This window comes from Cyanistes caeruleus, chromosome 4, assembly GCF_971803275.1.
Source record: "Cyanistes caeruleus chromosome 4, bCyaCae1.hap1.1, whole genome shotgun sequence".
NCBI lineage: Eukaryota > Metazoa > Chordata > Aves > Passeriformes > Paridae > Cyanistes > Cyanistes caeruleus.
Window position 1 is genome coordinate 15,967,418 of NC_141704.1, and position 23,053 is coordinate 15,990,470.

At 38.0% G+C, this 23,053-nt stretch overlaps 1 long non-coding RNA gene across 1 annotated transcript; it reads left to right on the forward strand.

Moving 5' to 3' along the window:
* The first annotated feature begins 485 nt into the window (after nucleotides 1-485).
* On the forward strand, nucleotides 486-23,053 carry LOC147653443 (uncharacterized). Its single transcript, XR_015286152.1, has 4 exons — nucleotides 486-657; nucleotides 15,587-15,661; nucleotides 16,100-16,242; nucleotides 20,295-23,053. It is a non-coding gene; the product is annotated as an uncharacterized LOC147653443 (long non-coding RNA).

Genomic DNA, 23,053 nt, shown 5'->3' on the forward strand with positions numbered 1-23,053 from the left:
TGCAGCACACTGAGGGGAGAGGCGCTTGCAGCAGCACATACATTGTAAGAGAGGGAGGTCGTGCTGTTTCAGGGTCATTGACAGGATAAGGGTTTCAGGTCATTGCCAGACTCCAACCCGGCAAAGGCTGTGTCTGTATTTGCAAAATGTTTGTGTTCTGAAAACTTCAGCCAAGAAACTGTCTGTGTGTATCTAATTGCAGGTCAAATTGACAAACAACAGCATGTGCTTGACTCTCACCATTTATCTAATTTTATATTGTCTGTAACCAGAAGCCATGGCCCTTTATCAGAGGGTTTTACAGGCTATGTCCATAGTAGTAAATAAAACAGGCAGCGACAGGTATCCAGTCTTGAGGCCAGTTGGTGCTGCATGGTGTGTGTCCAGCCAGAAGGAATTCTGCTCCCCTTCTCCCATAAATCAGGACTGCAACATCTAAGCTACCACTGCCCTTGTTACCACTGAGCCCTTCCTAGGCAACGTGTGAGACAGCAAAGCCAAAACTAGTGTTATGTTCTGTGGTAATTGTCAGGGAGTGTTACTGTTGTGTGGAGCCTTGCAGACCAGCACTTGACCTTCTTTAGCTGATTTCTATAGCTCCAACCACATGTGAAGCCGCACCAACTCTGCATTTTCTCCTCTCAGCATTTTGCTAAGGTAAGGAAAGGCTATATTGACTTTCCATGCCTCCCTACCCTCACAGATAACACACAAAGAGGTGGTGTGGCTGGCTCAGGTTTATGCAAAAATCTTGCAGAAAAGCTGGAATGCCAGGCTGTATGTCACACCAGACTGCTCTTGTTTAAAAATGTGCACTAGCAGAACTCTGTTTTATGGAAGGATTTCTTTTGTCTGTTGTGGCAATGGGTAGGGACTTCAAAGTATGTATACTTTAAAGTATTCTAAACCATATTTATAAACCCAAAAATTTATAAAAAAATTTATAAAACCTCACAATAGATGGGAAACAATGGATTTTTAAACACACTTCTCCCCTTAAAAAATTGATAAGATACAGTGTTATATTTGCCTCCTGCTTGTTTAGAGTGGAATACTTATTTCAATTAGAGTGGCAGCATCTCACCCCCAAAATGTTCCATAATTATCAGCTAAAAGTGCAGAATCAACAGAAAAATCTGTTTTATTAATTGCTCACAAACATAAATTGTTCAGAGAATACAACTCTACTTCCTTCTTGGGCATTTATCCAGGCAGAGCTCCAGCTGAGATTTATTTCTTTTTCTTTAATTTTAATTGAGCGTGCTGCCACAGATACTGTGCACAAATACGAAGTGCAGTAACCGGCTTAATTCATATTTTTTCCCTTGGAAAGCATGACCTTACACATCCCCTTAATACAACCACAGCCCCCGTGTCATCTCGCTCCCTTTCTCACTTGGGGTTCTGTCAGATGGGCTGTGTCAGACTGGGCAGCCGCCATCCGAGGTGCTGCCGTGCGCGGCTCCGTGCGAGCAGCAGCTACGCTCGTCTCTCATGCCTCTGCTTCGGGAAGCTTGGCTTTGGACAGAAAAGGGGGTGGACAGATGGGGTGATAATGCCCTCAGCCACACTTACTGGTCTGTCAGAGCCCCTGGCTTCCTCTAACAGCATCCCAGCACTGCCTCCACACTTACAAATTTTCTGTTTCAGTAATAGCAACACAAATTTCCCTGTGGCAAACTCCAAGCTACTGCCCTGTTGTCTACCATGTGCACATCCAAATGTCCAAAAACTCTAGCCGGACTCCCCAAGCCATGCTATGATAAAGCATTTGAAAACTGAATTCCGGAGTTTTGCTTTATGATATTAAACCTATACAAGAATAAAAAATAGCAAGTTGATTTTTAAAATATTTTTTTATATTATTTTTTTTACATTAGGTAGGGGTTTTTTTTGGTTATGATAAAGCTGAATTTTCACATATCTGCATGAATTCTTAGGGACACAGTGACCTACTTCTTCCAGGACTTCTCTGAGACACTGGGGTGGTCCGAGGCACTGCCAGACCAGTGTGTATCCAAGCTGTGATCCCACACCAGTGCCACTCTGCATGGGGGACAAGGAGTGGTTTTGTCCATAGATTAAGGGTCTGTGATTGAGCCCTGGAGCAGAGGTCACTTCTTTCCTGCAGGAAAGAGAGGACACAGAAGAACAGCATGGGGCTGTGGCAGAGGCTCCTTGCTGTCAGGGAATGGTGTGGTCTCTGGAGGTGAGGGAGCTCATCATCCTGCTCCATGTTAGCCCAGTCTTGTGGAAGCAGAGAGACGATCGCCGTCATCTCAAGGGACTAGCCTGCCCAGAAATCCTGCTCTTTGGCACAGTCAACGTCTACTCTTTTTATATCAGACTCTACATTACTTGATGCCTCTTCAGACTTGCAGCTCAGTGTGTTGGTTTTGATCATTAGAGCCTCTCACTGTCTTTGTGCATTACTCTGTTCAGCTGGGAATTGTTTTCAGTGAGAGTCATCTGCTCTGGAGCTGATCCCAATCTCAGCCACAGATAACATCAATGAAATGGAAGGTCTAGACACAGAATCATGTTCAAGAAATAATGATTTACAGAACTCTTTGACAGATCAGTATATGCAAGAGCTGTAAGAATATGTTAATGCAACTTCAATAGGCAGATTTGCTGAATGTTCATGGCAAATCATATTTTTTTCTTGGTAAAGATTTACCTTTTTAATGTTGTATTTACTTGTGCAGTAAGTGTTAACTAACAAGCACATATATTTATTTCATTCTATAGCATGTGTCAGACATGTTTATTCACAGTACAGTGATCATAAATTTGATTTCCTCAGTGATTTCCCCTGTGTGCATGAACTCTGGTTTATGTTCAAATTCTTTTCCCTGTTAGATCAAATTATTTGTCTTCAGGGAAGATGGGTGGACTGAAGTGACACACTAATATTTATGATGGAAATCTGAAAAACAAGTGTTTTTGTGATTATTTACAAGGCAGATATTAGAGAACTGTATGTTCATTATGCTGTGCTAAAATTATAGGCTAAAAAATCTGGCTTTTATCCATAGACTTGGGATGGAGCATGCATTAATTCCAAAACTTACAGTTGCATATCAGGAAGATAGACGGAGGAAGAAATTCACAAAATACTCCTCAAAACATACTTTTTTTTCTAAGATTTCCCTTCTTCATGTGTATTTTCTGCTCCATAGTCTTGTGACTCTGGAGACATGTCGTAGATCACTTCATTGTAGTATTCTGTGCTGAACTGAGCAGTGTTCACATGAGCGAATGAGAGTAGGACCAGCCCCTTGGGGTTTCAGTACCCAGTGCCTGGTTGTTTGAGGAGAAAAATCATCTGTTCTTACACATTTTATTCCTTCCCATCCTTCATTTCTACTCTGAAGAAGGATTTTTGAAAGTATAGTAAGCATCTGTGATTTTCAGACTAAAAAATATAGAAATGGGGAAAGAAAATTTTATGCTTTTAAATATTAAAATATTTCCTTGATTTTAAGAGCAAAGAAATTTGACTTATAAAGATGCAGGTTTATAAGAGGTTGCAACCATATTTGAGGCTGTACAAGTAGGATCTGAATGATTTTGTTCAAGATGTTAGCAAATCCACAGACCTTTGCTCTACAGCCTGTTGGGAACTGCGCTGTGCTCTGACACTTGACACTTCTCTTTGAGAAGGAATGGCTGACAGTACTGTGTTTTCTCTTTTTCTGTAACTCTCTTGTTATTTTTTTTTAAATACTGGAGTACAAATAAATTACAGATACAGTACAGATAAATTACAGTGTTGTCTTGGCTGTGTGCTCTTCTGGGATGCAGTTCTTAGTCCATGGATGTGTTAGTTTGCCGCTATAAAGGTGTTTGGGGGCTGTGATCAATATCTGCTCAGCTGCCTCAAATGCTGTCACACTTGCAGAGTTCATAATAATTATAGAAATGAGTCTTGAGGAGGGACTTGCAGATTTGAAGCTAAAGCTTTGTTCCTTACTGAGCAAAGAAAGGGTGAAAATCTTCTGGAGGTAAAGTGGAGCATTAAGTAGCCCAGTAATGGCAACAGCAGTGATGGTGTAGGACATGGGCAGGGGGGCTTGAGCTGAGGATAGAAGCAGAAGATACTCTTGTTCCTTTCCACATTTTTAGCAAAATGATAGTGTTCAGTTACTAAAAGTGTGACTGCCTTAGAAAATTCATCGCCTAAAAGAGCAAAGCACCATTTCACTTTTACCTTCATTTTGTTGCTGTTCTCTGCATTCATCCTTTGATTGCTCATACACTGAGTGACTGCAAAAACCAACCAAACAAGCCCTAGAAAATCTAGGAATTTTTTTTGCTTGCTTTTTTTATCCAGCTAAACCAAGATAAAGAAGTGAAAGGCGTATAACAGGGGAACATGACAGCTCAGGAGAAGAACAGAAAAGATTTTCATGTAAAACAGCTCGTTTTGGATTGACACAAGAATTGATTGTTTTAACGACTGGGAAAGTAAAGGATGCTTAAAGGCAAATTATGTGTTTTTTGATACATATAATTTCTGCAACTCATGTCTTGTAGAAGTGTTAGGATCTGATTCTATGAGAAAACTCAGGATGGACAGTGAATTTCATCTCAGATTTTCAAAGCTATATTGACTGTTTTGCTCTAGTACATTATGACAACACAGTGACAATCATTTTGGCAGCCATGTAGCCCCTAGGCTTTTCTAAAGTGGTCTAAGTGGTTGGCAGTTTATTAATGTTCCCATAATGGTGGCATTATACAGCTTGTTTCTGTGATGATTTCCTAAGTAGGACATAGCAACTTTTGTGGTGGCAACTCTTGTGCAAGGGCTGAGTGAAGTGTGTCACACCATTGAGTTAATTTGGTCTAACAGCAGTTCATTCCCCAGACAAATAAGAAAAGGCACTGGAGTATGTGAAAAAGAGTCTTGAGCTATGCTCCTTTAGTGATGTTATAAGAGTGTAGTAGTCTTTTAAAAAGGGGAAAGAAATGAAAATTCATAAACTAAGGACTTGCATGGCAAACCTGGCACAAGAATTATAACAGTTGCTAAATGCACTTGTTTTAGAATTAGTAAGGAAACTTAAAGGATACTAGCTGTTAGCAATTTATTTGCTCAAGGTATCTCAAAATGCATGGTCATGATAGATTTTACCTTAGCTACTTCCTAATGACCAGCAAGATCTTTGTTTTCTTATTGAAAATTTCTCTGAATAGTTCATAATATCAAATAATTGTTGCTGAAGGGTAGTCAATGACCCAATATATAGCTATTGTAGCAAAATGATGTTCGTTAAGGAAGCAGTCTTTAAAAGAATAATTAACCAGTTTTCATGGAGCTCTGGCAGGTGGAAGTGCAGCTCCTTAGCATGATATTTATCTAAGCACATTTTAGGAGCAATTTGAGTCAGACATTTGTTTTTCTCTAATGGACACTGGAAGTTTTCCACCACTGAACAAACAGATTTTCACAGTTCTAGCTGTTGTGTTCCTGAGCAGTGTGTCTCTTGAAAGGGTTTCCTACCAGCTGTGGACTTACAATTTATTATGTGATGCTGAAGGTCTAATGTCTTAGCTAGCAGGCTGTTAATTATGTTAATGGTGCTTAGGAAAAGATTATTATGAAATTTAGTTAATAGTCCTTTGCAGTGCAAAAACATTGTTATACAGAGATATGAAGATATCACCATGGTGTCTCTTAGTGAATGAGAAGATGAAGAGATGAAAAGGATACATTGCTTACTGCTGAAACCTTACAAAAAGAAAAAGTGAAATTTCAAAATAAATGAATTAATCTTGCTACATCCCATTCAGCCTCTGGTGCTCTTATATATTGTCCCATTGTCACTGACAGTCTTTCAGAACATGATGGCATTCAAAAAGGGTAAGTATAGAAGTAATGGGAATGAAAATCCCTGAGGTTAAAGCCATGTCATGACATATTTCACTATAAAGAATAACATAGGCAGATATTTCCATGATTAATAATGTTCTAATAAAGTAGTATGTTTGTAAAACTAGATTGAACAGAGCAAATTAGAGAGGTTTTAATAAGACACATGCTATTATTGTGGAGCTTAATTGTGCTTATTTGCAAGTCCTTGATAAATTTGCACTTAGAAAATTTGGTACATAATGGCAATTCTGGAGTCACTTGAAAGAAGTGAAAGATCCACATGAAGCTGTCCATGAGAAAACAGCAGTTAGTTCCACAAGGTGAAAACCCACAGTGTTTCTTGGAGTCTTATATATGCAATGCACATCTTTATGTAGGGTGGTAAGCCAGATGATTTTAATCCAGTTTTATCAATCTTTAAGTTATCAAAACTTGGCACATATACCCTCTGCCAATTAGAAAAATGTAGTGTCATAAAAAAAAATGTACTTTAATAAGAATTTTCTTTAAATAATAGTTTCAGGATTTTCAAGAAGCAAAAAGGCAGACAGGTTTCCCTGTCTTGCTACCTTCAAATCCTCCACCATGCCTTCAGGTTTCAGGCAACAAATCAGTATTTAATAGGAGTCAGTAAGTTAGTGGGTATTATACTTAGCATGCTATAAACTAGAAATTTAAAGGATAGGCCTCTGGATATAGAATCACAGAATGGTTTGTGTAGGAAGAGACTTTAAGGATCATCTAGTTCCAAGCTCTTTGCATGGACAGGGACACCTTCCCAGGGACTAGCTTGCTTAAATTCCCATCCAGCCTGTCCTTGATCACTTCCAGGGATAGGGCACCCACAGTTTCTCTGGGCATCGTGTTCCAGTGCCTCACCACCTGCACAGTGAAGAATTTCTTCCTAATAGTCTAAACCTACCCTCTTTCAGCTTAAAAACATTCCCCCTTGTCCTGTCACTACACGCCCCATCTCTCTCAGCCTGTTCTCCTAGGAGAGATGCTCCAGCCCTCTGACCATCTTTGTAGCACTCCCTGGTGCTTACAGCAGGATTAGCTACAGAAGGCTTCTCAGAGCCATGATCAGACATATTTTGAATATCTGCAAATGGGGAGATTCCAAAACATCTCTGGGCAACCTGTTCTGATGCTTGACCAACCTCATAACACAGTCTTTTACTTATGTTTAGATTGATTTTTTTATATTTTTGTGACCATTTCCCCTGGTCCACTGGACACAACTAAGAACAATGTGGCTTTGTCTTCTTTACCCCCTCCTGTCAGGTGTATAATTGGAAAGATTCCTTTGATGCTTCTCCAGGCTGAGCAGTCCTTATTCTTTGAGCCTTGCCTTGTGTGAAAGATGGTCCAGCCCTTTAATCCCCTTTGTGCTCCTTTGCTGAATGCACTTCAGTGTGTCCATGCCTGTCCTGTTCTGGGAGCCCAGCAGTGGGCACAGTCCTTGGCTGTCTCAGCAGGGCAGAGCAGAGGGGAAGGATCACCTCCCTTGACCTGCTGACAACATTCCTTGTGCAGCTTGACTCACTGCAAGGGCATGTCGCTGGTCCATGTTCAACCTGGTGCCCACTAGGACCCCGTGGCCTTTTTATGGCAAGCTGCTTTCCATCCAGTTTGCCCCATGCTAGTGCATTAAATACTTAAAATGAAATTAATTTTTAAAAATAGCTAAAAGCAAGTATTTCAGGCTTTCTCTTCAAAACAATGTTTCTGTTTTTTTTGGTTTTTTTCCTCCATTAAAGGGTCAGAACAGTAGCTGAGCTTCACCAATATGGTAAATCACCCTGAGAACATCAAAGCAGCATTACCTATAACCTTACATATGCCATAAGGAAGCTTGGAATCAAAATAGGTAGAAATATAGAAGGATTATGATAAGCAAGTGAAATTCTAATGAGGAAAAAAAGACATGGATGATTGTATACTATAGCCAGTTAAAGCTATATCTCTTACATTTGTGTGTTTTGTGGGTTTTGTAGTATTTTTAAGAATTACTCAAATAGCACAGTGTAAGTTGCTTAGTTTTCAGTACTGGACATTGTCTTTCAGGTTCAGCTGAAGAAATGCAAAAGAATCAGTTATATAGTCCTAAGGCCTGTGATACTCTGATATTTGGAAGCAGAGATGGAGCTGCTCCTAAGCATTTTTGAAGGTCAAAAGTGCAGCTGGCAACTGTTGGAAATACACTCACTGCAGTCATTGTAATTGAGACTGTGAACAAGAAGTGAAGGAGGCATAATTTTCTTGTTTGGATTTGCCACTGACTTCGTTATGAGAAAACTTGGGCAACTAAAGGAACTACAAAGCTGCACCAGGCATTTCACATTTTGTTGACATACTGTTAGAAACCAAAAGGCTGTCCAGAATCTCAAGCAAGATAACATTAATTATGAAAAACAATCTGATGAGAATCCATCACATCCCTGCTCAAACATTCCATTGCAATGCAAAAGATTGTAAGAGCTGAATTAATTAATCTACACTGCTAATGATATATGCCATCAAGGATATCGACTAGGAAATCAAAGTTATGAACTGGTAAAAGAGCAGGTGCACTGATACCTCATGCTAGAGACAGATTTGGTTGGTGAAAATCTGCCATTTAAAGACCAAACTGCAGATCTTCAACAGAAATGTTATTTTAGTTTTCCTATATGATGTGAAAGATGAAGTGTTGGCTATAAAGGCAGAGCCATTATCTGTCAACAATGTGCTTCTGGGCACCTGGAGCAGTAGGATAGAGGGTGTAAAGAATAGCTGCATTGAGCAGAAACATCTTGCAGCTAGCAAGACAAAAGGAAATGAAACAAGAATTGACATAAAGGATGGATTGGAGGTTCTTTTATTTGTTTTGCTCCTACAAGATTTGATGGCAAGGAAAGGATCTACAATCAGGATATTTGGTTTTTTTTGTCCTTGGTGCCTTGCTGTGATTTGAATATGTGTAGTGTAGAATGAATATGTGCATCCAGAGTGTAGACAGCTTGTTTTATGATGTATTTTCTCTTTTGGCCTCAAAAGCAATAAGAGTATTTCCACTGTGCATTTTCAGAACTTGATGAGTTTTAAAAGCATTCTTCCCATGTGAGAGCATCATATGAAGAATGGAATTACCAAGCTACAACAAAAAAAGATTTTGTTTGTCAGATAAAACAAAAGGAATATTAACCTCTTCAACAACATACTTAAGAGTTTAATTCTTATGCAACATAATTGCTCTGAATCATAGCAAAACAGAATAAATACCTTGGAGATTTCAAAGAAAATGTTAGTATTATTACTTGATTCAAATACCAAGTGATGGTAATATAAAAATATTTATTTTCCCAACATGTTGCAAACATGACAGCTTGATAATATTCTTGATGATTACAGCTGACATTTTCTTTGAAAAATAATAAACAATATGGTCTCCTGGAGCAATTACACAAATGATTATTGGTAATGTGCCCTGAGATATTCATAGAGAATTGTTCTCAGAATGGGGCCAGGGTTCCTCCACGGCTGGTGTTGTGGGTTGACAAGTGTCTCCTATCTCTCACAGAGCAAGAGCATGAGAAGTGAGAACTTTCAGAAAAGACATAATGATTATTGAAAATGGTTAAGAATTATTGTGCTTCAGGTAAAACAGAGGAAGCTGCAATGCCATTTTATGTTCAAATAAAGCTGGTCCATTGTGTTACACAAACTCACAGAGATGTATTAAGCACGTTAGGATTCTACAGGATAAAGAGCTATACTGCATATCTCATCAGTTAAATATTTATTTCTAAGGACAACTAAGGACAATACTTGTATGTGCAGAAGTGATAATGCTGTAAATGCAGACAAATGACGGTAAAATCCCTGTAGGATGGTAAAGCTTCAAGTACAACAGCGTTTCACAAGAAATCTTGGAAATGCCTCATGAATGCCTCATGTCTTGAGCAATGAGGGGAAGTCGATATAGATAAATTTTAACACACTGTTCAGTGCTTTGCACGTTACCAAATGTAGATGAATGGATGCCTGTGCACAGCAACTGTAACACATGGCACAAATCTTAGGGCTGTGAGCTGATTGTTTGCTTGTTTGTAACAAGAAAAAAGCATGAGTAACTAAGCCACTATGCAGCATATCTGAAGTTCAGAATGCTTACTCTTATGGGAGTTAGGGACTTAACAGCCTATTCACAAGACTTTTGTAGAAATTAATCGAGTAATTTTTATTAATTCACATAATTAATTTAATTATTTTATTTTATTTAATTAATCACTAATTAATCACATAATTTGTTAATTAACATTCATTTCTGTCTAAATTAATTCTGTTTTTTATAAATAAAGAGTCTTTTTGTAAATAGTTTCATTTAAAAACAAAACCTGATTATTAAAACCACATATTTATGTTTGTGAAACTGCAGCTCGATATTTAATAACTGAAAATATCATGTTGCAGTAGAGTAGTAATAGTGGCTAAAACTGTCTGTGAAAAGTTTTGTTGGAAGTACAGTACTACATGGGCAGTTCCTTTGCTGAAATACATGTTAGGCACTCCTCTATTACTGAGGAGAAACTATGGGATGTATAAGTTGAAAACTCAGCTGATGCCAGAGCAATTTCCTGACCATTATGATGTTATTAACTAACCATTTCACCTCTTGAGGTAGGGTATTGATATTTTTTGCAGTAGAGGAGCACATGAGTTAAAGGGCTAATATATATTTTGTATATATTAAACTCTTCCATTTGAAAACACATATTTTCCCCCCCTCCATGTCTGTTTCTGGCACTAGAAGATGGCAAGGCCAAATTTTTTGTGCATAGTTTATAGTCTAGCAGTAGTTCTGTATGGGAAAAGATTGCCTGCTTGACACAATGAAACTAACTCAGCAGAGCCCAAGAATGTGTTGTCAGCAGCACTGTGGGGTGGTGCAGTGTCATCATATTCAGCCTCACACATTTAGCCTGGGGAAACATGCCGATGCAGAAAGTCAAAAACTTGCATATGGAGAAGAGCATGCCTTTCCACAGCAGCTGAAAGTGTCACAAGTGTCTCTTCCTCATACCTGCTACAGATCACAAAGCTGTAAAGTGGATGCTTTGGGCCAAGTTGGTGTCAGGACAAGAGAAAATGGGAGCAAAGTGAAAGACAAGGAATTGTTTAATGTGAGAGTGATTAAGGACATTGTGTATTCTTCATCCTTAGGGGTGATAAAAAGCTGTCTGGATTTTGCCCTGGACAACCTGCATTTGGTGGCCCTGCTTGAGCAGGGGGTTGGACCAGATGACAGAAGTCCTTTCCAACCTTGGCCACACTGTGACTTTGCAAAGACATCCTAGAGGTCATCTATGTTAGTGAATGAATTTTGCTGTCTTAATATACATACAGTTCTGCTCTCAGTACAAGGAAAAATATTACAGTCAAAGGCTGTGATGTGGTTAGAATTTCTTGGCAATGCATATTTCTGTTTTGACTACAGACAAAATATTTTCCTTAAGGACATGATTGATATTTGTAAGAAAATACTAAACCTTTTTTATCAGTTCATACTCTCAGAAAAGCCAGGTTTTCCAATCTTCTGAGTCAGAGGAACAGACTTTTTCACCAGACTGTTTTAATGGTCTTATTCTTATATACTATTATAGTCAAACATGATACTACTTGTATATAAAAAAGCACAGCTCAGATGCCTACTGTACAGGTAAAGCAAAATATTCCAGTGTAGGCTTAATAACACAGGAAAGCATAAAGGAGAATGTTAGTAATTTTTCTCCTGAGTATTTAGTCTACTGAGCATAGTACCATTGACAGATTTGGGAGGACTTATTTATTGCCCATTCCAGATTTTAATTTCTCTTCTGACTGGGGACAAAATGTGTGTACATTTAAGTAACTAATTTGTACAGACAACTGTGGTAATTATTACCTGAAAGAGAGATTGCAGAAATGGCTGATCATTTATATAGGTTGTTGAACTTTCTGAACATGTATTTTTCTCATCTTTTATTTGCAGACACAAATATGTAAACGATTCTCTAAAAATCTGAGCTTACTATTAAAATTTTTTCATTTGTGAAACTGGACTGTATAGAAAGAAGAAAAAAGACAAAAAGAATATAAATGAGTCCAGATAGATTTGCATAATGTGGGAATATCACTACATTTTAATATCTATTATAATGTTTCTGATACTTAATAAAATCAGGTTAGTGCCAGATTTTAGTAAAGGTCATCATAGTGCATTTTCATTTTATAGCTACAACACTTCCCCATTTATAAGGATTATTTTAAACTGAATGAATTAAATGAATGAATGCCATACTATAGAGGTAAATATTAAGAAAGGAGTGTTATTATTTAAGTTAAAGGATGGTATTGGCAAAAGATCAGATGGCTGTAAATTGACCATGAATAAATTTAGAGGGGAAATTGGAAGAAGGCTCCTTATCTGTCCAAGAAGTAAGTTTCTGGAACTGTCTGACAAAGAGGGAAGGGACTGAGCAATTTAAAATGTTTTTTAAGTCATGTGATACAGTTTGGAAAGGCATCACATAACTAAATAGGAGATTTCATGAGGTGAGATTTGTCACAGGATCCTGGAAAGGCATTTTGTCCCAGGGCACAAGTTTGCAGTGACAGTTTTCATACATGTGGTGTGTCGCTATTCCCAAAGACACCCCTTAGAAGTGCTGTTCCAGAAAATCATATACCCATGTCCATGTTGCTGACTTTCTATTCAGCACTAGCTAGAAATAAGCCATCAGTTTCCTTTCTTGATCTATACTTGGCTTTCCCTGGGTCTACATTCACTGTCCTCTGAAGCCTTGGACGTGAGCAAGTGGACATAGATGGGGTGAAATTGTACCTTTAATGGCTTTACATCCTTCAGTGTCTGGTTGCTGTGCTCTGATCACACAGTCTGTGTAAAACTGGCAGTTGTCAGGTATGACTTTAAAAGAAAATTCTTTCCTGAATTTAAATTAGCAGCAGTCCTGCAGTCTGTGTCTATCTTAGGACTCTCTGAGTTTTATTTAGCAACTAAAGCATAGGGACCAGTGGTATTAACAAGATTCTCTCTGCTTTTACCAAGGGCATAGTTCAGGCTTGGCTTTCTGAAGGAGTATTGGGAAGATTTTTTTTGTCCTTTGCTGTATGGTATACATGTTTTCAGACTTTCAAACCAGACAGCTGTGGCATGGCTGACAGAAATTTGGAAATCTGGACTCTGAAATGGCTAATTTCTCCATCCTTTCTCAAATAAGGTAATCACCTTATTTTAAATAGAAAGTTTAAATTTAATTTCTTAACAAGTAATATACATTCATTATTTTTATAATTCTGTAACCATTTTTCATACAGAATTTTTTCTTCTTGGTCATCTTTCTTCACATTGGTACTCCCTACTTCAATAGGTTACATAGGTGAAGGGAGACTCCTGAAATGGAAACTTTGCCTTTGATTCTGATGCAAGAGAGAAGAGAACACACTGGAATCAGCATTTATCAGTGGTCAAGCCTATACTCTTAAGAACAAGAATCCCATGGAATCCAGCTTGTGAAATCTAATGACAAAACAGAAAAGACAAAATTGCATAGTGCTTGTTTATGACACCTGCCTTTAGCAGTGTTTTGAGCTCCAAACCTATGAAACCAACAAAATGTCCTCCTGAATAAAGCCAGTTCTCACCCTTTTGTGAAATACCACAGGCAGTGTGTTAAATACCACCCACTGTCTGTGCATCTGAAGCCCACAGCTAGCCTGCAGCACTGCCAATGCCAATACCACAATTTCCAGTTCTCATCTCTGTGTGCAATGCATTGAGTGTTTTATCATGATAAAACTATGATTCCTAGTGTTCCTGTTGTTTTTCATAATGTTCATCCATTAAAAACCATGAAATTGTGAATGCAAGGGGAAATAATTCTGACCTTTTCTTTCTTCAGATTTGTGAAAGGACTCCAAAATGGCAGGCAAAGATTATCAACTTTTGTATATTCTTGATTAAGAGAATATGCTATGATGACCTCTAGATTTCCCCCCCCTCTAGATTTTCTTAAATCTGATCTTCTTCACTGTTCTGGCTCAAGATTTTCTTCTTCAGGGTGAGGGAAAACAACTCCTTCTATTCCCTGTTGCAGAAATGAACTTTACAGTGCAAAGGCTGTCTAAACCCACATTCCAGCTGTCGCTGAAAATTTTAGCATATTACAGCAAATAAACCAGTCTGCTGCTGAAAAATAAATGAGAATTAGAAGTGGTCAGAAATGCTTTGCCCTGCTCAGCTTGCCTGTGATATATGTGATGAATTTCAGTAAAAGAGGTTTTGATCACAGTTTCTATCAAAACTTCACTTTTCAGCAACAACATTTGAGTAGTTTGCCAGGCCTATATAACTTCTTGATTAGGAAACAATCTAGTTTGGGCAGAGGATTGAGATATGTAGTTATTTTAATTCGTTTTCAAGGACATGAACTATATTGTAAGGGATATAAGGGAGAAAAGTAAAAAAAGGCCTGAGGGCTCCAATACAGTAAAAAACAGTTTCAGATGGCAGAAATGAGAATTAAAGCATGCAGGAGAAAATAAACTGGGAAACATATACTAAGTGGGATGGAAAGTGCAGTAAAGCTAAAAGAGACCTTAGGGAAGAGAGAGGACAGCAAATTAGACATGAATTTGTAATCTGATATTGGAGCAAAACAAGGCAATGAAACTTGAGCTATTTATGTGAAAGTGCATCATAAAAATACTCCAAGTAAATGGAGTAAACATTTTTGTATCTAACTTTCCCTATAGTTAGGGATAATAGATATTAAATCCCATTCTATAAATAGAATTGCCAATACAGAGTGCAAAAAGAGTGTAGGGCTGGATCTGGTAAAATACAGGCCATATGAGAGGTATCCATTTTGCCTGATTTTAGTTGTCTAGAAGTTAATTGACACCAAAAGAGCTGCCTGTCTTAAGAGTAGACACAGCACCCTTTGGATAGGTCTGTTTCTACAGATTGACTCAATGGTGACCAATTTAGACAGCTGAACTTTTCCATAGCTAAATTTTAAAGACATAAATCATGTATTTTGGTTACTAAAAGACCTGAGAGAACTGAGATGAGAATGACGTGAAAGTTCTAGAGTATTTAGAGATTCTTGCAAGGTTTGAAAAACTACTGAGATAAGACTGAAGATCTCATAACAGCTATTAAGTTTATAAAAAAAAAACAACAATGGAAGCTTTGAGAAATGTGAAGAACTATTTGAGGTATAAATGTACATAAGCAATAAAAGGGGATTGAGAGGGATTTAGTAGTTTGCAGCTTGTTCACAGACCACACAGTCCAGTTCAGGGAGAAAACCTGATCCTTCAGTAAAGTGCTTCATTTTTTTCCTACATTCTCACAGCTGTGACAGCATTGCAACACTCTGTAAGCATTTACATCATTTACAGCTGTGAAATGGAAGGATATCCAAGTTGCTCCAACTCCGAGAGCCATTTAATAGGTGCCTTCCTTAAAGCCACTCGCTATCTGAGTATGCAGCATCATACTCATCACAGCACCAAACTGGGTGCTGTGGTCAAATCCAGATGAGCTGCAACACTTTGTACACAACAGCAAGTTTCTCAGAAAAACACTGCTTTTGTGGGTGACCATTTCCTATGCCAAAATTGTTGATTTCCTCTTCTTTTACCTTCTATTTATTGCAGGTGCAAAGAAGATACCTTAACCCTCAGGGTTTCATGATAACTAACCAACATTTCATAGAAAAATGTGTTTCTCAGGTAAATCATTACTTCATTTGTAACAAAATTGGAAATCTATTATTTTCACAGTAGTTTTGAGAAGATGAGGTACTTTGTTTTGGTTTGGATTTTATGTTGAAGTGTACATTTCCTAGTGTAAATGATTTTATTGTTATCAATTTCACTTATCCAGCTTCTTTTAAAGCAATTCATTGCTTTTGCTTACTGAAAGATCAATTTTGTCAACTTTAAACTGTTGACTTATGGAACTCAAATTAAGGCTGACATAATTAAGCTCTGAGGATGTCACCCCCTTGCCCTTTCATAACCCTGTAAAACTGAACCATCCTGTTTTGTAACATGCAGCCTTTTATACTGAATGAACAAAGCTGAGGTTGACACAAAATATATCCTGGAGTCAGACTAGCAAAGCTCTTAAAATTACTCACCCAGACTCAAAATTTAATTATCTTTCAGCTTTCTTCCTTTTACCATGAGAATGGTCAATAAAGTGTGTGCTAAACCAACTCACAAATGGCATTTTAGATGCTGATGGGAGGAGATGGAAAGGAGAGAGAATTTTCCAAACCTGAAAATAACCCTTGTTTCCAAAGTCACAGGTAAGCTTAGGCACCATCTAGTTTGAACACAGCATGGTACAGTTGATGTTATACTGTTTAGTATGCACTGAGTGCACAGAGGGAAGAGCATGAGAGAAAAATAAATGGACTCAGTACAAAATAAATGGGTAACATAAGGCTTTGAGACTAAGACAACATTTCTCTGCCTCTTACTGTTTATTTTATTTTAGGTTGAAGTACTTTATCCTTTATATTTCTAAGTTTCTATATTTATCTGTGGAGCAGCTGGTGCTATTTGTTCTGGGTGATTTAATTTATTTATTGCTATGTATTCTAAAGACATGTAGCTCTATCTTCTAATGGTTTTACTGTGTGCTGTTTAAATTGAAACAGTTGATCAGGCCTTTTTTATTTTTGCTACACTGTCTCTTGAGTTCTTTTAAAGAACAATTGTATTTCAATGCATTTTTTCTTAAAAAGGAAATTTAATCAAAGTGAAGGATAGACTTGAATAATGCTGTATATATTCATTAAACATGGATATGAGGATGCTCAGGATTGCATCATTAGATTTTGTTCTTTGGTTAAGATGTTCACGAAGTCTGCAAATATAGTTGCAAAGCAAGATCCCAAATAAAGCAACTTTTCAATTGAATGTATTTGCTTTCAACCACTTTCTCTGTCTTAGTACTAGATAACATTTCCTTTTTGCTCATGTTCTGTTGTGAGATGAAAACAAGAATGTGGGAGCGTTGTAAATATAAATTTTTGCATTGCTAGTACAAATGCGCCTGTTTAGAAGTATTTTTATTTTTAAAATTAAAATATCAGTGGATATAACCTATCCTGACATCCATTCTGATATGATTAGACTGAAAACACAGATCTGTTGATTGGGGAAAATTAGTTTGATAACCATGGTAGACAGGAGATTTTACACTATAAAGCAGTTCAAGGAAGAAGAGAGCAGTGGATCTATAATACTATTTCTTCTTTTTCTGTGCTGCTTCAGGAATGAGCAGAGAGCTGTAAGTTGTTATTGCTTGCAGACTCTATCTTAGACGACCTTTGGGAAGTAAATCATCAGTAGTTCCTTATGCAAGACTCCAAATGGCAGGAGCACTGCCACAGCTGACTCACACCAGCACTGCTGGTGCCATTGTTTAGATCTTTGCCTAAACAATCACCAGAGGACACCATTTACATCTACTCCAGGGTGAATAAAAGAAACTGCCAGCTGAAACGAAATTAATGTTAAAAAATATAAAACATATAAAAAAAAATTAAAAAAATAAAGATTGAGCACTCAGTTGTAGACTGAATGTGTTTTACACATTCACTTTGAAATTTTTTTGGCATTCACTTCCAATTCACGTGGAGGATATTTCATGTGCAAACCAAGGCATTTTCGTCACGGCTTTTTATTCCTAGTTTTGGTGATTCTTTTTTCCTGCACAAAAATTTTTTAAATGCATGAAAATTAGGAGGAGAATTATGCATTAGAAAACAAGTTTGAGAATATTTCTATCCTAGTGCAATCAGGGACTAGATTTCAGGGAAAATTTACAGGTGCTTAATGCACCACCTCTTCAGAAGTGCAGAGTTGTTTTGGTTATTTTTTGGTTTTGTTTTGTTTGTTTGTTTTTTTAAGGCAAAACAATTTCTGGTTGACCTTTGACTTTTCCTTTTTATGCGAAAGAGTAGGGGCTTAGAATCAATTTATGGTTCATATCGAGGACTGGACTTTCAAAGCATTATCAGTTTGCTAAATAATTTGTCTGAAAATTGGACTGTAAGAGTCACATCAGGAGCAGCTGTGCACTGTAATGATTTCTGAGAAATCTGGCCTTTGTGTGCATCCAAGAGAGCACCACATGTCTGATGTATCTTAAACCAATGCTCTGAGAGCAAACCTTGTGTTGCATAGTCATTGTCTGTAACCAGAAGCTGTTTTTACAGTTTATTTTATACAACTTTATGGCTCATGCATGCCGATGCATTGACAGATACCACTCCAGCTGTGTTACAGATATTTTGTATTTTTGAACAGAGGTTGTCAGTGAGTAGAAATTCTCTGTTGAACAAACACAGGAAAATCTGAAGAAGCACAAGGTATTGTGTTTTGAACTGTCATATCTGTAGGCAGAACAATACAGTAAATGATTCTCTCTGCTGTGTCAGAGCATCAACCCCTCTGAGGCGTCAATATGGCTAGAGCAAATGTTTAATATTTGTTAGTGTAGGGAAGTATGCCTGGCATTCAGTCCTGACTCTGCAGTTGATGATCTGAACTCTAAACTGGCCTGTAGAGAGGGGAAAATAGCTATACAAGCAGAAAAGTTTTGCTTCTCTTCCAGCTGCAGTATGGAGTTTTCTTTGTTGGTGCCTTTTAACCATTTTACAGTGTTAGAAAAAAAGCACCCTATAGAAATTCAAAGTATAAACTGGGATATTAAAAAGAGCAACAGAGAAGCACAAGTACTCATGTATCTGTAAAAGACAATAAAAGCATTTTTTTATGAGTCTAAAAAAAATTCCTTAAGATGCAGCTCCTGAACGACATGGTTGTGCCTTTCTTAAACACTGCCCTTTGAGGAGCAGCCCAGCAGAGAGCAAGATGAATCCAACTGGCAAGCTTAGAAGAGGAATTGTTTCTGTCACAAGTGCACCAGACTTCAGTTCTCTGGCTGCCACTGATGGGTGAATACAGCCCAGTTGTTGGTCAGAGGTTGCTCTTACCAGCAGCAGTGCCTAGTACACCTACTCTCAGCCTGTTCCAAACATGCTGCTCTATGAGACAATGCCATTCCCTTTTTATTGCTGCACTGAGTCCCTAGGGGAAAGGGAGTGTAGGAATCCCTCATGAGATTTGAGTCTGATGGCCTTTTGATAGCTCTGGGGCTCATATCACTTTGATCCCTACAATTGAAATAGAGTAGGATTTTTTTTCCCCTGCTCTAGGTCTGCCTATATTCCAGCAGAATGAATATATCCTTATTAATGCTCATTTGTGCATAGACTTGCATTTCTACTTGTGACTAGATCTCAACTGGCAGCCCACTGGTGTAAATTCAGCCCCACTTCAAGCTCCAACTAGACCAGCTTGCTCACTGCCAGTATCTAAAGGTATCACGTCTTTAGGGGGAGGATACTGCTCATAATCCATTACCATTTAATTGTATCCTCTCTGTTGATACTGCTGTCCAGGGCACCAATTAGTTTCAATTGTGCAGGTGGTTTTAGTAGAGCAGACAGTTAGGCTAATGGGAAATGGACTGTGATCATCTACCTCATTTCACAGAGCTAAGGAGCAACAATCTAATATGAACTGAGTTCAATTATTCTTGACTGGAACTTGCTTTATACAAGCAACTTTGGTGCAAAAATGCTGTCGAGGCTATTCAGCCTCTTGATTTCTGTTTTCCTTGCATAGATCTCTCCATCAAAAGTACTTGACAGTAACTGTCTTTGAAGCAGCCAATGAAACACTGCTGTTTGGCAACATCTAATGGATGGGAAGGTTCCTTCCCTGCATAGCCATTTTGACATTTAATTCTTGAGAACTGTAGGGAAAACTCTTCCTGTAAAAATCCACACAGATAAATCATTTAATAAGAGTACTAGCACTGTAAAAATTATCAAATGACCTCTTACATGATTTTAGTCAACTTATAGATTTTTGGTTTTTTGTGTGCCCCTAAGCCTGCATGGGCAATTAACAGTGTTTATCACAGTTTTCTGTCTTCTTTTCTGGTACTGAAAACTGGAAGGTAACAAAATGCAGAGAAAATAGAAACAGAATAGAAGGTAGACAAAATTAAGGTGTAAATGTAAAATGTAACCACACAGATATGCTCACTGATAGCTGGTAATTTCCCCAGGAAAAGACAGAGAGCTTGTGAGGGCACTCAAGAAGTCAGTGCCTTTTTGGTCTTAGGAGGCAGGTCCTCATGCCACACACAAGTACTTGGCTTAAAGGCCATGTAGCTACCAGTCTGTCTGATTTTCTCTTTCTGAAGATTTCTTTCTCTTTTGAAATAAGGCTGGCTTGGCCTCACTCTTGTCTTGTTTTTCTTTCTGTTTCTCTGCAGGGCTCTCGTCCTGGATGTCCACGCTACAGACTTATTAGTTTGATGTCCAGTTATTCTTGAACAGTTCAAGTAGATCTGGTGGAAGGAAACTGTGGCTGGCACACAGAGAATAACTCCTTCCACAGGGTGCATCATGTCTCACTCTTCCTACCTGAGAAGGCCCTCCAGCAATAACACCTCAATAGGCCATGGAAAAGAGCTCATGGCACCTCTCAGAAGGACAGGTATCATGCAAGGGAGCAGCCTTTAATGAGCAGGAGATAACCACTGTAAGAAGCACAGCACTAAGAGGCTGAGACAAGCTCTGGAGACACTTTATCTCAATTCCACTACCCATGCTAAGGGACATAGAGCTGGGATGGTCACTCACCACTCAGCACCAGCCCTTCGGTCCTGTCCCCTCCCTGAAGGCTGGGTGTGGGATGTGTCATTACTGCAGCCTCTGGATCCTGAGGGACACTCAGTGATACCATACTGCTCTCCTGACAATCCTGAACCCAGAGGGACTCTCGTATGTGGGAACTGGCCCTCTAGCCCTCAGGAAAACGGAGAGGAGAAATACTCAGAGCTGTGGTGATGAGATGCTTGGAAACATCCCCAGAAAAGATTTCCTTCATTAACACCTTCTGTACAAGTATGAACTAAAAGAACATAAGTTCTTCTAGATGGTAAAGAGATGAGTGAGGAGACTAGTTAGGAGGCTGTATGATGAAGAGTGACATTGAGGAGGTGGTTACTCACTGACCAAAGTCTCTTTTGATACAAGGGCTTGGGGAGGAATGAAATTAAGTTGGCCCAAGGTAAAAAAAAGTCAGGAATTCTTCAAATAGCCACTAAGTAGTCTGTGAAATGCCTTCCTACAGCATCTTGTGAAAGTTAATGTCTTTCAAGAGCAACTGGACACATTGGCAAAAAATCCTATCAAAAGTTATTAGATATAATCACCTTCGCCTTATGATGTTCCTTTTGTTGGAGGTGAGAAAAACATTTATTGGGAGGTGCTACTAGCTTTTAATTTCTCACATTCTTTGGTCATATCTATTTGCAGTCACTGTCAGAGCCAGCACCCTGGAGTTTTGTTGTATGCTGACAAAGCCTTTTCATTTTACTTGAACCTTTTTCTGAAGGATGAGTCACATCATGCCAAGGCTGTCTGAACCTCAGGTACTGTAAATGGGCAGCAGACAACATGCTCTGGTGAAATGAAATGGTGGAATGAAAATTGTCCATGGACCTGCATGAGAGGGTGGTCATCTCACACGGGATGTGTTAAAAAGATGAGAAGATATGGGCATCTTTTGATGAGGTGTTAAAGATCCTGAGCTAAAAAATTCTGTGCAACTGTGTGTGCCACTTGATGCATGTCATGGACACAGATGGTCCGTGCCAGCAGAGTAGTATCTAGTCTGTACAATGTGAATGTAAGCTGATCCCTAGCAATTGACCATGCATAGATATTTGTTCCCTTAAACTGATTTTGAAGTCTGCATGGACAAAAGAAAACAAGTAACCAGAAGAGTTTTCTGATGGACTAAATACCAAAAAAGTATTGTTTAAGAATTATTTCTTCCTATAATGATAGAAATGTTATCCAAGTAGGGAAAAAAAAAGTTATTTTAAATTAATTATGTTTCTCTTTTGAGTTCAAAAGTAAACAAGGCACTGAGAAAAACAAGGGGACTGTGTTGAAATTACTACTGCTGTTACTAAAAACAACTCTTTTGAGCCTGTGGCTATGTTGGAGGGAGTAATAAACATTTCAAAAATCAAGGGCTGACTTACAAGTGTCGAGCAACTGTGGTAAAAATTTCAAAGGAGCTCATAACCTATTCAAACTATGATTAATCTATTTTTTGGTCTTAAATTTAAATACTATCAGTTTTACTTTTAGGAAATGTTACTAAAAAAGAGGTATAGCCAAGGCAATAGTATTTTCCCTGTACGATATCTCTGCATGTGGTGAGGTTTGGCATAGGGAAAAGGTTATTATGCTTTGTTTATCTAATATAGAATTTTAGGAAAATGCAAACACAGAACTTTTAAATATTCAGTAGTTTCCACTCTGAATAGAAAAATGTAAATATTCTGTCTGATTTATTAAAGATGTCAAGAAAGCAATCATAATCTGACAATTTAAAGGATTTGTTCATGGTTAGGATTCATTTTGGTCTTTCCTTAATCCCAGATCATAATTGAATCTAACTAACTTTTATCTGACATCATGAAGATTGAGACTGTTCTAAGCATGTTCACCCTGTCATTGAGAGAAAAGGATATCCTGAGCTCTGAAGGCCACTGGGAAGAGAAATAATCTTGAACCATGGCATTTGATAAACAGTATTTGTATCACCCCTAAAAGTCAGTGAATTTGGAGATTAAGTGATGATTGCTAGAACAAACTATCTTAGAGGTTATTCTTCAAATGTGGTTATTATCTCAAGCCATCTGTATTCAAGCTATCTCAGAATATAGAGAATGGGGGTAAAAATTATTCTTACACCAATGAAAAGAATTTGTTTATGTATGACGTATTCCTTAATTGGGTGAAACAACCAGGGAAATATTAATTGTCTTCCTGATGAAGAGACCAGCAGTTCAGTTACTTTTAGAAAACAGTAAAGTGTACCTTCCTGATTCAGCACAGAGTTCATTCAAGCCTGCAAAAATTTGTATTAATTCAATATATCATTGTTATAAAAACTGCACTGTACATAGTTAGCTTATGCAATAAAGTGTAATTTAGCACTTTTATTTTCAAA